Genomic DNA, 14,081 nt, shown 5'->3' on the forward strand with positions numbered 1-14,081 from the left:
TCACAGCGTTTAAACTATAGTATTGTGCTAAACTTCATGTGTTACAGCGAGAACATGCAAACCTTTGTTGTTAACTGCAGCTTCAACATTGAGCTGCAAAAATGCTTTTCCCGCAGTAACATCACGATAATAACACATGTTAGGTTCTCACAGCACAGTGTTAAAGTGACAGCGAGCACACAGTGTGTTAGGACCATTTGGAAGTCCAACATTTTTGCGGTTTGGAGAATTCAGCTTGTATACAGAACATGAAAACGTAAGCATGACTGTGTCATCACAGCATGTATAAAAAGGCTGTTTCTGAAGCGTTCCCTCGCTTATGGCCATACCGCCCTGAACACGCCCGATCTCGTCTGATCTCGGCAGCCAAGCAGGGCCGGGCCTGGTCAGTACTTGGATGGGTGACCGCCCGGGAATACCGGGTGCTGTAAGCTTTTGCACTTCAACACGCAAATGACAGTTTAAATATTGAAACGAATCTGAGGCACTCTTTTAGCTCATTTTCTAATAGGATGGTTAGTGAGTCTTGCGCAAAGAGCTCTCCCACTGATGTAGTAATGTCAAAATCTTCAAGCGTTATATCAATATCACTGTACATGCACAGAGCACCTGTAGATGTTTTTGTGCACACACTCACAAATGTTTATGACGTGAAGTTTGCAGCATTGAGTATGCATTACAGCTGTGCTGTCATGAGCAGGTATTAAAAAAAATAGAAACCAATCAATATCCTTCACTCTAAATTGTTTTTTAAATCACAACAAAATGGGTTACAGTATCGACATGAACCCCGTTGTCGAGGACCGCAGCCAGCAGCCAATAAGAATTAAAACTCGTTGCTCATGGGTGTCAGGTGGACACTGTGCCTGCTGCACACTACAAGGTTAACAAGTTCCTCACTACTGAGCCCAGACGGACTAGCCATAGACATTTTCTGCATTTACGGAATAAATAAGTTTGTGCATTTCCTAAATATTTCGTTCTTGTTGTTTTTTTGTTTTACACAAAAGCGAAAGGCAATCAGGAGCGTTGTCACGAAGCCTTTCCTGAAGCTGCCTCCACTGAGTGAGCAGCAGCGCCCTCTGCCGTTTGTGTGTTGAAGTGCAAAAGCTTACAGCACCTGGTATTCCCAGGCGGTCTCCCATCCAAGTACTGACCAGGCCCGACCCTGCTTAGCGTCCGAGATCAGACGAGATCGGGCGTGTTCAGGGTGGTATGGCCGTAAGCGAGTGAAGCCCGCTATAAAAGACCTTTTATAGGCTGCAAATGTCACAGCGTTTAAACTATAGTATTGTGCTAAACTTCATGTGTTACAGCGAGAACATGCAAACCTTTGTTGTTAACTGCAGCTTCAACATTGAGCTGCAAAAATGCTTTTCCCGCAGTAACATCACGATAATAACACATGTTAGGTTCTCACAGCACAGTGTTAAAGTGACAGCGAGCACACAGTGTGTTAGGACCATTTGGAAGTCCAACATTTTTGCGGTTTGGAGAATTCAGCTTGTATACAGAACATGAAAACGTAAGCATGACTGTGTCATCACAGCATGTATAAAAAGGCTGTTTCTGAAGCGTTCCCTCGCTTACGGCCATACCGCCCTGAACACGCCCGATCTCGTCTGATCTCGGCAGCCAAGCAGGACCGGGCCTGGTCAGTACTTGGATGGGTGACCGCCTGGGAATACCGGGTGCTGTAAGCTTTTGCACTTCAACACGCAAATGACAGTTTAAATATTGAAACGAATCTGAGGCACTCTTTTAGCTCATTTTCTAATAGGATGGTTAGTGAGTCTTGCGCAAAGAGCTCTCCCACTGATGTAGTAATGTCAAAATCTTCAAGCGTTATATCAATATCACTGTACATGCACAGAGCACCTGTAGATGTTTTTGTGCACACACTCACAAATGTTTATGACGTGAAGTTTGCAGCATTGAGTATGCATTACAGCTGTGCTGTCATGTGCAGGTATTAAAAAAAATAGAAACCAATCAATATCCTTCACTCTAAATTGTTTTTTAAATCACAACAAAATGGGTTACAGTATCTACATGAACCCCGTTGTCGAGGAAGCCTCTCACTTACGGCCATACCACGCCTGAGCTCATCTGACCTCTGAAGCTAAGCAGGGGCTGTCCTGGATAGTAGCATCACCTTCACCTTGCTCCATGTTAGAAACTCCATGATATCGTGTTCCCTGCTCAGGGTATCACATTGATGCGCATTTACGCAGTATTCTTCGGGACCGCAGCCAGCAGCCAATAAGAATTAAAACTCGTTGCTCATGGGTGTCAGGTGGACACTGTGCCTGCTGCACACTACAAGGTTAACAAGTTCCTCACTACTGAGCCCAGACGGACTAGCCATAGACATTTTCTGCATTTACGGAATAAATAAGTTTGTGCATTTCCTAAATATTTCGTTCTTGTTGTTTTTTTGTTTTACACAAAAGCGAAAGGCAATCAGGAGCGTTGTCACGAAGCCTTTCCTGAAGCTGCCTCCACTGAGTGAGCAGCAGCGCCCTCTGCCGTTTGTGTGTTGAAGTGCAAAAGCTTACAGCACCTGGTATTCCCAGGCGGTCTCCCATCCAAGTACTGACCAGGCCCGACCCTGCTTAGCTTCCGAGATCAGACGAGATCGGGCGTGTTCAGGGTGGTATGGCCGTAAGCGAGTGAAGCCCGCTATAAAAGACCTTTTATAGGCTGCAAATGTCACAGCGTTTAAACTATAGTATTGTGCTAAACTTCATGTGTTACAGCGAGAACATGCAAACCTTTGTTGTTAACTGCAGCTTCAACATTGAGCTGCAAAAATGCTTTTCCCGCAGTAACATCACGATAATAACACATGTTAGGTTCTCACAGCACAGTGTTAAAGTGACAGCGAGCACACAGTGTGTTAGGACCATTTGGAAGTCCAACATTTTTGCGGTTTGGAGAATTCAGCTTGTATACAGAACATGAAAACGTAAGCATGACTGTGTCATCACAGCATGTATAAAAAGGCTGTTTCTGAAGCGTTCCCTCGCTTACGGCCATACCGCCCTGAACACGCCCGATCTCGTCTGATCTCGGCAGCCAAGCAGGACCGGGCCTGGTCAGTACTTGGATGGGTGACCGCCTGGGAATACCGGGTGCTGTAAGCTTTTGCACTTCAACACGCAAATGACAGTTTAAATATTGAAACGAATCTGAGGCACTCTTTTAGCTCATTTTCTAATAGGATGGTTAGTGAGTCTTGCGCAAAGAGCTCTCCCACTGATGTAGTAATGTCAAAATCTTCAAGCGTTATATCAATATCACTGTACATGCACAGAGCACCTGTAGATGTTTTTGTGCACACACTCACAAATGTTTATGACGTGAAGTTTGCAGCATTGAGTATGCATTACAGCTGTGCTGTCATGTGCAGGTATTAAAAAAAATAGAAACCAATCAATATCCTTCACTCTAAATTGTTTTTTAAATCACAACAAAATGGGTTACAGTATCTACATGAACCCCGTTGTCGAGGAAGCCTCTCACTTACGGCCATACCACGCCTGAGCTCATCTGACCTCTGAAGCTAAGCAGGGGCTGTCCTGGATAGTAGCATCACCTTCACCTTGCTCCATGTTAGAAACTCCATGATATCGTGTTCCCTGCTCAGGGTATCACATTGATGCGCATTTACGCAGTATTCTTCGGGACCGCAGCCAGCAGCCAATAAGAATTAAAACTCGTTGCTCATGGGTGTCAGGTGGACACTGTGCCTGCTGCACACTACAAGGTTAACAAGTTCCTCACTACTGAGCCCAGACGGACTAGCCATAGACATTTTCTGCATTTACGGAATAAATAAGTTTGTGCATTTCCTAAATATTTCGTTCTTGTTGTTTTTTTGTTTTACACAAAAGCGAAAGGCAATCAGGAGCGTTGTCACGAAGCCTTTCCTGAAGCTGCCTCCACTGAGTGAGCAGCAGCGCCCTCTGCCGTTTGTGTGTTGAAGTGCAAAAGCTTACAGCACCTGGTATTCCCAGGCGGTCTCCCATCCAAGTACTGACCAGGCCCGACCCTGCTTAGCTTCCGAGATCAGACGAGATCGGGCGTGTTCAGGGTGGTATGGCCGTAAGCGAGTGAAGCCCGCTATAAAAGACCTTTTATAGGCTGCAAATGTCACAGCGTTTAAACTATAGTATTGTGCTAAACTTCATGTGTTACAGCGAGAACATGCAAACCTTTGTTGTTAACTGCAGCTTCAACATTGAGCTGCAAAAATGCTTTTCCCGCAGTAACATCACGATAATAACACATGTTAGGTTCTCACAGCACAGTGTTAAAGTGACAGCGAGCACACAGTGTGTTAGGACCATTTGGAAGTCCAACATTTTTGCGGTTTGGAGAATTCAGCTTGTATACAGAACATGAAAACGTAAGCATGACTGTGTCATCACAGCATGTATAAAAAGGCTGTTTCTGAAGCGTTCCCTCGCTTACGGCCATACCGCCCTGAACACGCCCGATCTCGTCTGATCTCGGCAGCCAAGCAGGGCCGGGCCTGTTCAGTACTTGGATGGGTGACCGCCTGGGAATACCGGGTGCTGTAAGCTTTTGCACTTCAACACGCAAATGACAGTTTAAATATTGAAACGAATCTGAGGCACTCTTTTAGCTCATTTTCTAATAGGATGGTTAGTGAGTCTTGCGCAAAGAGCTCTCCCACTGATGTAGTAATGTCAAAATCTTCAAGCGTTATATCAATATCACTGTACATGCACAGAGCACCTGTAGATGTTTTTGTGCACACACTCACAAATGTTTATGACGTGAAGTTTGCAGCATTGAGTATGCATTACAGCTGTGCTGTCATGTGCAGGTATTAAAAAAAATAGAAACCAATCAATATCCTTCACTCTAAATTGTTTTTTAAATCACAACAAAATGGGTTACAGTATCTACATGAACCCCGTTGTCGAGGAAGCCTCTCACTTACGGCCATACCACGCCTGAACTCATCTGACCTCTGAAGCTAAGCAGGGGCTGTCCTGGATAGTAGCATCACCTTCACCTTGCTCCATGTTAGAAACTCCATGATATCGTGTTCCCTGCTCAGGGTATCACATTGATGCGCATTTACGCAGTATTCTTCGGGACCGCAGCCAGCAGCCAATAAGAATTAAAACTCGTTGCTCATGGGTGTCAGGTGGACACTGTGCCTGCTGCACACTACAAGGTTAACAAGTTCCTCACTACTGAGCCCAGACGGACTAGCCATAGACATTTTCTGCATTTACGGAATAAATAAGTTTGTGCATTTCCTAAATATTTCGTTCTTGTTGTTTTTTTGTTTTACACAAAAGCGAAAGGCAATCAGGAGCGTTGTCACGAAGCCTTTCCTGAAGCTGCCTCCACTGAGTGAGCAGCAGCGCCCTCTGCCGTTTGTGTGTTGAAGTGCAAAAGCTTACAGCACCTGGTATTCCCAGGCGGTCTCCCATCCAAGTACTGACCAGGCCCGACCCTGCTTAGCTTCCGAGATCAGACGAGATCGGGCGTGTTCAGGGTGGTATGGCCGTAAGCGAGTGAAGCCCGCTATAAAAGACCTTTTATAGGCTGCAAATGTCACAGCGTTTAAACTATAGTATTGTGCTAAACTTCATGTGTTACAGCGAGAACATGCAAACCTTTGTTGTTAACTGCAGCTTCAACATTGAGCTGCAAAAATGCTTTTCCCGCAGTAACATCACGATAATAACACATGTTAGGTTCTCACAGCACAGTGTTAAAGTGACAGCGAGCACACAGTGTGTTAGGACCATTTGGAAGTCCAACATTTTTGCGGTTTGGAGAATTCAGCTTGTATACAGAACATGAAAACGTAAGCATGACTGTGTCATCACAGCATGTATAAAAAGGCTGTTTCTGAAGCGTTCCCTCGCTTACGGCCATACCGCCCTGAACACGCCCGATCTCGTCTGATCTCGGCAGCCAAGCAGGGCCGGGCCTGGTCAGTACTTGGATGGGTGACCGCCTGGGAATACCGGGTGCTGTAAGCTTTTGCACTTCAACACGCAAATGACAGTTTAAATATTGAAACGAATCTGAGGCACTCTTTTAGCTCATTTTCTAATAGGATGGTTAGTGAGTCTTGCGCAAAGAGCTCTCCCACTGATGTAGTAATGTCAAAATCTTCAAGCGTTATATCAATATCACTGTACATGCACAGAGCACCTGTAGATGTTTTTGTGCACACACTCACAAATGTTTATGACGTGAAGTTTGCAGCATTGAGTATGCATTACAGCTGTGCTGTCATGTGCAGGTATTAAAAAAAATAGAAACCAATCAATATCCTTCACTCTAAATTGTTTTTTAAATCACAACAAAATGGGTTACAGTATCGACATGAACCCCGTTGTCGAGGACCGCAGCCAGCAGCCAATAAGAATTAAAACTCGTTGCTCATGGGTGTCAGGTGGACACTGTGCCTGCTGCACACTACAAGGTTAACAAGTTCCTCACTACTGAGCCCAGACGGACTAGCCATAGACATTTTCTGCATTTACGGAATAAATAAGTTTGTGCATTTCCTAAATATTTCGTTCTTGTTGTTTTTTTGTTTTACACAAAAGCGAAAGGCAATCAGGAGCGTTGTCACGAAGCCTTTCCTGAAGCTGCCTCCACTGAGTGAGCAGCAGCGCCCTCTGCCGTTTGTGTGTTGAAGTGCAAAAGCTTACAGCACCTGGTATTCCCAGGCGGTCTCCCATCCAAGTACTGACCAGGCCCGACCCTGCTTAGCTTCCGAGATCAGACGAGATCGGGCGTGTTCAGGGTGGTATGGCCGTAAGCGAGTGAAGCCCGCTATAAAAGACCTTTTATAGGCTGCAAATGTCACAGCGTTTAAACTATAGTATTGTGCTAAACTTCATGTGTTACAGCGAGAACATGCAAACCTTTGTTGTTAACTGCAGCTTCAACATTGAGCTGCAAAAATGCTTTTCCCGCAGTAACATCACGATAATAACACATGTTAGGTTCTCACAGCACAGTGTTAAAGTGACAGCGAGCACACAGTGTGTTAGGACCATTTGGAAGTCCAACATTTTTGCGGTTTGGAGAATTCAGCTTGTATACAGAACATGAAAACGTAAGCATGACTGTGTCATCACAGCATGTATAAAAAGGCTGTTTCTGAAGCGTTCCCTCGCTTACGGCCATACCGCCCTGAACACGCCCGATCTCGTCTGATCTCGGCAGCCAAGCAGGGCCGGGCCTGGTCAGTACTTGGATGGGTGACCGCCTGGGAATACCGGGTGCTGTAAGCTTTTGCACTTCAACACGCAAATGACAGTTTAAATATTGAAACGAATCTGAGGCACTCTTTTAGCTCATTTTCTAATAGGATGGTTAGTGAGTCTTGCGCAAAGAGCTCTCCCACTGATGTAGTAATGTCAAAATCTTCAAGCGTTATATCAATATCACTGTACATGCACAGAGCACCTGTAGATGTTTTTGTGCACACACTCACAAATGTTTATGACGTGAAGTTTGCAGCATTGAGTATGCATTACAGCTGTGCTGTCATGTGCAGGTATTAAAAAAAATAGAAACCAATCAATATCCTTCACTCTAAATTGTTTTTTAAATCACAACAAAATGGGTTACAGTATCTACATGAACCCCGTTGTCGAGGACCGCAGCCAGCAGCCAATAAGAATTAAAACTCGTTGCTCATGGGTGTCAGGTGGACACTGTGCCTGCTGCACACTACAAGGTTAACAAGTTCCTCACTACTGAGCCCAGACGGACTAGCCATAGACATTTTCTGCATTTACGGAATAAATAAGTTTGTGCATTTCCTAAATATTTCGTTCTTGTTGTTTTTTTGTTTTACACAAAAGCGAAAGGCAATCAGGAGCGTTGTCACGAAGCCTTTCCTGAAGCTGCCTCCACTGAGTGAGCAGCAGCGCCCTCTGCCGTTTGTGTGTTGAAGTGCAAAAGCTTACAGCACCTGGTATTCCCAGGCGGTCTCCCATCCAAGTACTGACCAGGCCCGACCCTGCTTAGCTTCCGAGATCAGACGAGATCGGGCGTGTTCAGGGTGGTATGGCCGTAAGCGAGTGAAGCCCGCTATAAAAGACCTTTTATAGGCTGCAAATGTCACAGCGTTTAAACTATAGTATTGTGCTAAACTTCATGTGTTACAGCGAGAACATGCAAACCTTTGTTGTTAACTGCAGCTTCAACATTGAGCTGCAAAAATGCTTTTCCCGCAGTAACATCACGATAATAACACATGTTAGGTTCTCACAGCACAGTGTTAAAGTGACAGCGAGCACACAGTGTGTTAGGACCATTTGGAAGTCCAACATTTTTGCGGTTTGGAGAATTCAGCTTGTATACAGAACATGAAAACGTAAGCATGACTGTGTCATCGCAGCATGTATAAAAAGGCTGTTTCTGAAGCGTTCCCTCGCTTACGGCCATACCGCCCTGAACACGCCCGATCTCGTCTGATCTCGGCAGCCAAGCAGGGCCGGGCCTGGTCAGTACTTGGATGGGTGACCGCCTGGGAATACCGGGTGCTGTAAGCTTTTGCACTTCAACACGCAAATGACAGTTTAAATATTGAAACGAATCTGAGGCACTCTTTTAGCTCATTTTCTAATAGGATGGTTAGTGAGTCTTGCGCAAAGAGCTCTCCCACTGATGTAGTAATGTCAAAATCTTCAAGCGTTATATCAATATCACTGTACATGCACAGAGCACCTGTAGATGTTTTTGTGCACACACTCACAAATGTTTATGACGTGAAGTTTGCAGCATTGAGTATGCATTACAGCTGTGCTGTCATGTGCAGGTATTAAAAAAAATAGAAACCAATCAATATCCTTCACTCTAAATTGTTTTTTAAATCACAACAAAATGGGTTACAGTATCGACATGAACCCCGTTGTCGAGGACCGCAGCCAGCAGCCAATAAGAATTAAAACTCGTTGCTCATGGGTGTCAGGTGGACACTGTGCCTGCTGCACACTACAAGGTTAACAAGTTCCTCACTACTGAGCCCAGACGGACTAGCCATAGACATTTTCTGCATTTACGGAATAAATAAGTTTGTGCATTTCCTAAATATTTCGTTCTTGTTGTTTTTTTGTTTTACACAAAAGCGAAAGGCAATCAGGAGCGTTGTCACGAAGCCTTTCCTGAAGCTGCCTCCACTGAGTGAGCAGCAGCGCCCTCTGCCGTTTGTGTGTTGAAGTGCAAAAGCTTACAGCACCTGGTATTCCCAGGCGGTCTCCCATCCAAGTACTGACCAGGCCCGACCCTGCTTAGCTTCCGAGATCAGACGAGATCGGGCGTGTTCAGGGTGGTATGGCCGTAAGCGAGTGAAGCCCGCTATAAAAGACCTTTTATAGGCTGCAAATGTCACAGCGTTTAAACTATAGTATTGTGCTAAACTTCATGTGTTACAGCGAGAACATGCAAACCTTTGTTGTTAACTGCAGCTTCAACATTGAGCTGCAAAAATGCTTTTCCCGCAGTAACATCACGATAATAACACATGTTAGGTTCTCACAGCACAGTGTTAAAGTGACAGCGAGCACACAGTGTGTTAGGACCATTTGGAAGTCCAACATTTTTGCGGTTTGGAGAATTCAGCTTGTATACAGAACATGAAAACGTAAGCATGACTGTGTCATCACAGCATGTATAAAAAGGCTGTTTCTGAAGCGTTCCCTCGCTTACGGCCATACCGCCCTGAACACGCCCGATCTCGTCTGATCTCGGCAGCCAAGCAGGGCCGGGCCTGGTCAGTACTTGGATGGGTGACCGCCTGGGAATACCGGGTGCTGTAAGCTTTTGCACTTCAACACGCAAATGACAGTTTAAATATTGAAACGAATCTGAGGCACTCTTTTAGCTCATTTTCTAATAGGATGGTTAGTGAGTCTTGCGCAAAGAGCTCTCCCACTGATGTAGTAATGTCAAAATCTTCAAGCGTTATATCAATATCACTGTACATGCACAGAGCACCTGTAGATGTTTTTGTGCACACACTCACAAATGTTTATGACGTGAAGTTTGCAGCATTGAGTATGCATTACAGCTGTGCTGTCATGTGCAGGTATTAAAAAAAATAGAAACCAATCAATATCCTTCACTCTAAATTGTTTTTTAAATCACAACAAAATGGGTTACAGTATCGACATGAACCCCGTTGTCGAGGACCGCAGCCAGCAGCCAATAAGAATTAAAACTCGTTGCTCATGGGTGTCAGGTGGACACTGTGCCTGCTGCACACTACAAGGTTAACAAGTTCCTCACTACTGAGCCCAGACGGACTAGCCATAGACATTTTCTGCATTTACGGAATAAATAAGTTTGTGCATTTCCTAAATATTTCGTTCTTGTTGTTTTTTTGTTTTACACAAAAGCGAAAGGCAATCAGGAGCGTTGTCACGAAGCCTTTCCTGAAGCTGCCTCCACTGAGTGAGCAGCAGCGCCCTCTGCCGTTTGTGTGTTGAAGTGCAAAAGCTTACAGCACCTGGTATTCCCAGGCGGTCTCCCATCCAAGTACTGACCAGGCCCGACCCTGCTTAGCTTCCGAGATCAGACGAGATCGGGCGTGTTCAGGGTGGTATGGCCGTAAGCGAGTGAAGCCCGCTATAAAAGACCTTTTATAGGCTGCAAATGTCACAGCGTTTAAACTATAGTATTGTGCTAAACTTCATGTGTTACAGCGAGAACATGCAAACCTTTGTTGTTAACTGCAGCTTCAACATTGAGCTGCAAAAATGCTTTTCCCGCAGTAACATCACGATAATAACACATGTTAGGTTCTCACAGCACAGTGTTAAAGTGACAGCGAGCACACAGTGTGTTAGGACCATTTGGAAGTCCAACATTTTTGCGGTTTGGAGAATTCAGCTTGTATACAGAACATGAAAACGTAAGCATGACTGTGTCATCACAGCATGTATAAAAAGGCTGTTTCTGAAGCGTTCCCTCGCTTACGGCCATACCGCCCTGAACACGCCCGATCTCGTCTGATCTCGGCAGCCAAGCAGGGCCGGGCCTGGTCAGTACTTGGATGGGTGACCGCCTGGGAATACCGGGTGCTGTAAGCTTTTGCACTTCAACACGCAAATGACAGTTTAAATATTGAAACGAATCTGAGGCACTCTTTTAGCTCATTTTCTAATAGGATGGTTAGTGAGTCTTGCGCAAAGAGCTCTCCCACTGATGTAGTAATGTCAAAATCTTCAAGCGTTATATCAATATCACTGTACATGCACAGAGCACCTGTAGATGTTTTTGTGCACACACTCACAAATGTTTATGACGTGAAGTTTGCAGCATTGAGTATGCATTACAGCTGTGCTGTCATGTGCAGGTATTAAAAAAAATAGAAACCAATCAATATCCTTCACTCTAAATTGTTTTTTAAATCACAACAAAATGGGTTACAGTATCGACATGAACCCCGTTGTCGAGGACCGCAGCCAGCAGCCAATAAGAATTAAAACTCGTTGCTCATGGGTGTCAGGTGGACACTGTGCCTGCTGCACACTACAAGGTTAACAAGTTCCTCACTACTGAGCCCAGACGGACTAGCCATAGACATTTTCTGCATTTACGGAATAAATAAGTTTGTGCATTTCCTAAATATTTCGTTCTTGTTGTTTTTTTGTTTTACACAAAAGCGAAAGGCAATCAGGAGCGTTGTCACGAAGCCTTTCCTGAAGCTGCCTCCACTGAGTGAGCAGCAGCGCCCTCTGCCGTTTGTGTGTTGAAGTGCAAAAGCTTACAGCACCTGGTATTCCCAGGCGGTCTCCCATCCAAGTACTGACCAGGCCCGACCCTGCTTAGCTTCCGAGATCAGACGAGATCGGGCGTGTTCAGGGTGGTATGGCCGTAAGCGAGTGAAGCCCGCTATAAAAGACCTTTTATAGGCTGCAAATGTCACAGCGTTTAAACTATAGTATTGTGCTAAACTTCATGTGTTACAGCGAGAACATGCAAACCTTTGTTGTTAACTGCAGCTTCAACATTGAGCTGCAAAAATGCTTTTCCCGCAGTAACATCACGATAATAACACATGTTAGGTTCTCACAGCACAGTGTTAAAGTGACAGCGAGCACACAGTGTGTTAGGACCATTTGGAAGTCCAACATTTTTGCGGTTTGGAGAATTCAGCTTGTATACAGAACATGAAAACGTAAGCATGACTGTGTCATCACAGCATGTATAAAAAGGCTGTTTCTGAAGCGTTCCCTCGCTTACGGCCATACCGCCCTGAACACGCCCGATCTCGTCTGATCTCGGCAGCCAAGCAGGGCCGGGCCTGGTCAGTACTTGGATGGGTGACCGCCTGGGAATACCGGGTGCTGTAAGCTTTTGCACTTCAACACGCAAATGACAGTTTAAATATTGAAACGAATCTGAGGCACTCTTTTAGCTCATTTTCTAATAGGATGGTTAGTGAGTCTTGCGCAAAGAGCTCTCCCACTGATGTAGTAATGTCAAAATCTTCAAGCGTTATATCAATATCACTGTACATGCACAGAGCACCTGTAGATGTTTTTGTGCACACACTCACAAATGTTTATGACGTGAAGTTTGCAGCATTGAGTATGCATTACAGCTGTGCTGTCATGTGCAGGTATTAAAAAAAATAGAAACCAATCAATATCCTTCACTCTAAATTGTTTTTTAAATCACAACAAAATGGGTTACAGTATCTACATGAACCCCGTTGTCGAGGACCGCAGCCAGCAGCCAATAAGAATTAAAACTCGTTGCTCATGGGTGTCAGGTGGACACTGTGCCTGCTGCACACTACAAGGTTAACAAGTTCCTCACTACTGAGCCCAGACGGACTAGCCATAGACATTTTCTGCATTTACGGAATAAATAAGTTTGTGCATTTCCTAAATATTTCGTTCTTGTTGTTTTTTTGTTTTACACAAAAGCGAAAGGCAATCAGGAGCGTTGTCACGAAGCCTTTCCTGAAGCTGCCTCCACTGAGTGAGCAGCAGCGCCCTCTGCCGTTTGTGTGTTGAAGTGCAAAAGCTTACAGCACCTGGTATTCCCAGGCGGTCTCCCATCCAAGTACTGACCAGGCCCGACCCTGCTTAGCTTCCGAGATCAGACGAGATCGGGCGTGTTCAGGGTGGTATGGCCGTAAGCGAGTGAAGCCCGCTATAAAAGACCTTTTATAGGCTGCAAATGTCACAGCGTTTAAACTATAGTATTGTGCTAAACTTCATGTGTTACAGCGAGAACATGCAAACCTTTGTTGTTAACTGCAGCTTCAACATTGAGCTGCAAAAATGCTTTTCCCGCAGTAACATCACGATAATAACACATGTTAGGTTCTCACAGCACAGTGTTAAAGTGACAGCGAGCACACAGTGTGTTAGGACCATTTGGAAGTCCAACATTTTTGCGGTTTGGAGAATTCAGCTTGTATACAGAACATGAAAACGTAAGCATGACTGTGTCATCGCAGCATGTATAAAAAGGCTGTTTCTGAAGCGTTCCCTCGCTTACGGCCATACCGCCCTGAACACGCCCGATCTCGTCTGATCTCGGCAGCCAAGCAGGGCCGGGCCTGGTCAGTACTTGGATGGGTGACCGCCTGGGAATACCGGGTGCTGTAAGCTTTTGCACTTCAACACGCAAATGACAGTTTAAATATTGAAACGAATCTGAGGCACTCTTTTAGCTCATTTTCTAATAGGATGGTTAGTGAGTCTTGCGCAAAGAGCTCTCCCACTGATGTAGTAATGTCAAAATCTTCAAGCGTTATATCAATATCACTGTACATGCACAGAGCACCTGTAGATGTTTTTGTGCACACACTCACAAATGTTTATGACGTGAAGTTTGCAGCATTGAGTATGCATTACAGCTGTGCTGTCATGTGCAGGTATTAAAAAAAATAGAAACCAATCAATATCCTTCACTCTAAATTGTTTTTTAAATCACAACAAAATGGGTTACAGTATCGACATGAACCCCGTTGTCGAGGACCGCAGCCAGCAGCCAATAAGAATTAAAACTCGTTGCTCATGGGTGTCAGGTGGACACTGTGCCTG

The 14,081-nt window shown here is 44.9% G+C and overlaps 21 non-coding genes across 21 annotated transcripts; 11 read left to right on the forward strand and 10 right to left on the reverse strand.

Moving 5' to 3' along the window:
- The first annotated feature begins 315 nt into the window (after nt 1–315).
- On the forward strand, nt 316–434 carry LOC134621653 (5S ribosomal RNA). Its single transcript, XR_010092402.1, has one exon. It is a non-coding gene; the product is annotated as a 5S ribosomal RNA (ribosomal RNA).
- A 674-nt stretch (nt 435–1,108) lies between these two features.
- LOC134622132 (5S ribosomal RNA) lies at nt 1,109–1,227 on the reverse strand. The gene has a single exon (XR_010092835.1). It is a non-coding gene; the product is annotated as a 5S ribosomal RNA (ribosomal RNA).
- Nucleotides 1,228–1,584: 357 nt separating this feature from the next.
- LOC134621686 (5S ribosomal RNA) lies at nt 1,585–1,703 on the forward strand. Its single transcript, XR_010092433.1, has one exon. It is a non-coding gene; the product is annotated as a 5S ribosomal RNA (ribosomal RNA).
- An 848-nt stretch (nt 1,704–2,551) lies between these two features.
- Nucleotides 2,552–2,670, reverse strand: LOC134621782 (5S ribosomal RNA). The gene has a single exon (XR_010092523.1). It is a non-coding gene; the product is annotated as a 5S ribosomal RNA (ribosomal RNA).
- Nucleotides 2,671–3,027: 357 nt separating this feature from the next.
- On the forward strand, nt 3,028–3,146 carry LOC134621688 (5S ribosomal RNA). The gene has a single exon (XR_010092435.1). It is a non-coding gene; the product is annotated as a 5S ribosomal RNA (ribosomal RNA).
- An 848-nt stretch (nt 3,147–3,994) lies between these two features.
- LOC134621794 (5S ribosomal RNA) lies at nt 3,995–4,113 on the reverse strand. The gene has a single exon (XR_010092529.1). It is a non-coding gene; the product is annotated as a 5S ribosomal RNA (ribosomal RNA).
- Nucleotides 4,114–4,470: 357 nt separating this feature from the next.
- LOC134621618 (5S ribosomal RNA) lies at nt 4,471–4,589 on the forward strand. The gene has a single exon (XR_010092368.1). It is a non-coding gene; the product is annotated as a 5S ribosomal RNA (ribosomal RNA).
- An 848-nt stretch (nt 4,590–5,437) lies between these two features.
- LOC134621805 (5S ribosomal RNA) lies at nt 5,438–5,556 on the reverse strand. Its single transcript, XR_010092530.1, has one exon. It is a non-coding gene; the product is annotated as a 5S ribosomal RNA (ribosomal RNA).
- Nucleotides 5,557–5,913: 357 nt separating this feature from the next.
- Nucleotides 5,914–6,032, forward strand: LOC134622231 (5S ribosomal RNA). The gene has a single exon (XR_010092929.1). It is a non-coding gene; the product is annotated as a 5S ribosomal RNA (ribosomal RNA).
- A 674-nt stretch (nt 6,033–6,706) lies between these two features.
- LOC134621812 (5S ribosomal RNA) lies at nt 6,707–6,825 on the reverse strand. The gene has a single exon (XR_010092531.1). It is a non-coding gene; the product is annotated as a 5S ribosomal RNA (ribosomal RNA).
- Nucleotides 6,826–7,182: 357 nt separating this feature from the next.
- On the forward strand, nt 7,183–7,301 carry LOC134622232 (5S ribosomal RNA). The gene has a single exon (XR_010092930.1). It is a non-coding gene; the product is annotated as a 5S ribosomal RNA (ribosomal RNA).
- Nucleotides 7,302–7,975: 674 nt separating this feature from the next.
- On the reverse strand, nt 7,976–8,094 carry LOC134621813 (5S ribosomal RNA). Its single transcript, XR_010092532.1, has one exon. It is a non-coding gene; the product is annotated as a 5S ribosomal RNA (ribosomal RNA).
- A 357-nt stretch (nt 8,095–8,451) lies between these two features.
- On the forward strand, nt 8,452–8,570 carry LOC134622234 (5S ribosomal RNA). Its single transcript, XR_010092932.1, has one exon. It is a non-coding gene; the product is annotated as a 5S ribosomal RNA (ribosomal RNA).
- Nucleotides 8,571–9,244: 674 nt separating this feature from the next.
- LOC134621819 (5S ribosomal RNA) lies at nt 9,245–9,363 on the reverse strand. The gene has a single exon (XR_010092538.1). It is a non-coding gene; the product is annotated as a 5S ribosomal RNA (ribosomal RNA).
- Nucleotides 9,364–9,720: 357 nt separating this feature from the next.
- LOC134622236 (5S ribosomal RNA) lies at nt 9,721–9,839 on the forward strand. Its single transcript, XR_010092933.1, has one exon. It is a non-coding gene; the product is annotated as a 5S ribosomal RNA (ribosomal RNA).
- Nucleotides 9,840–10,513: 674 nt separating this feature from the next.
- LOC134621823 (5S ribosomal RNA) lies at nt 10,514–10,632 on the reverse strand. Its single transcript, XR_010092542.1, has one exon. It is a non-coding gene; the product is annotated as a 5S ribosomal RNA (ribosomal RNA).
- A 357-nt stretch (nt 10,633–10,989) lies between these two features.
- Nucleotides 10,990–11,108, forward strand: LOC134622237 (5S ribosomal RNA). Its single transcript, XR_010092934.1, has one exon. It is a non-coding gene; the product is annotated as a 5S ribosomal RNA (ribosomal RNA).
- A 674-nt stretch (nt 11,109–11,782) lies between these two features.
- On the reverse strand, nt 11,783–11,901 carry LOC134621826 (5S ribosomal RNA). Its single transcript, XR_010092544.1, has one exon. It is a non-coding gene; the product is annotated as a 5S ribosomal RNA (ribosomal RNA).
- Nucleotides 11,902–12,258: 357 nt separating this feature from the next.
- On the forward strand, nt 12,259–12,377 carry LOC134622238 (5S ribosomal RNA). The gene has a single exon (XR_010092935.1). It is a non-coding gene; the product is annotated as a 5S ribosomal RNA (ribosomal RNA).
- Nucleotides 12,378–13,051: 674 nt separating this feature from the next.
- Nucleotides 13,052–13,170, reverse strand: LOC134621827 (5S ribosomal RNA). Its single transcript, XR_010092545.1, has one exon. It is a non-coding gene; the product is annotated as a 5S ribosomal RNA (ribosomal RNA).
- Nucleotides 13,171–13,527: 357 nt separating this feature from the next.
- LOC134622239 (5S ribosomal RNA) lies at nt 13,528–13,646 on the forward strand. Its single transcript, XR_010092936.1, has one exon. It is a non-coding gene; the product is annotated as a 5S ribosomal RNA (ribosomal RNA).
- The last annotated feature ends 435 nt before the right edge of the window (nt 13,647–14,081 follow it).

Source organism: Pelmatolapia mariae, linkage group LG23, assembly GCF_036321145.2.
Source record: "Pelmatolapia mariae isolate MD_Pm_ZW linkage group LG23, Pm_UMD_F_2, whole genome shotgun sequence".
Taxonomy (NCBI): Eukaryota; Metazoa; Chordata; class Actinopteri; order Cichliformes; family Cichlidae; genus Pelmatolapia; species Pelmatolapia mariae.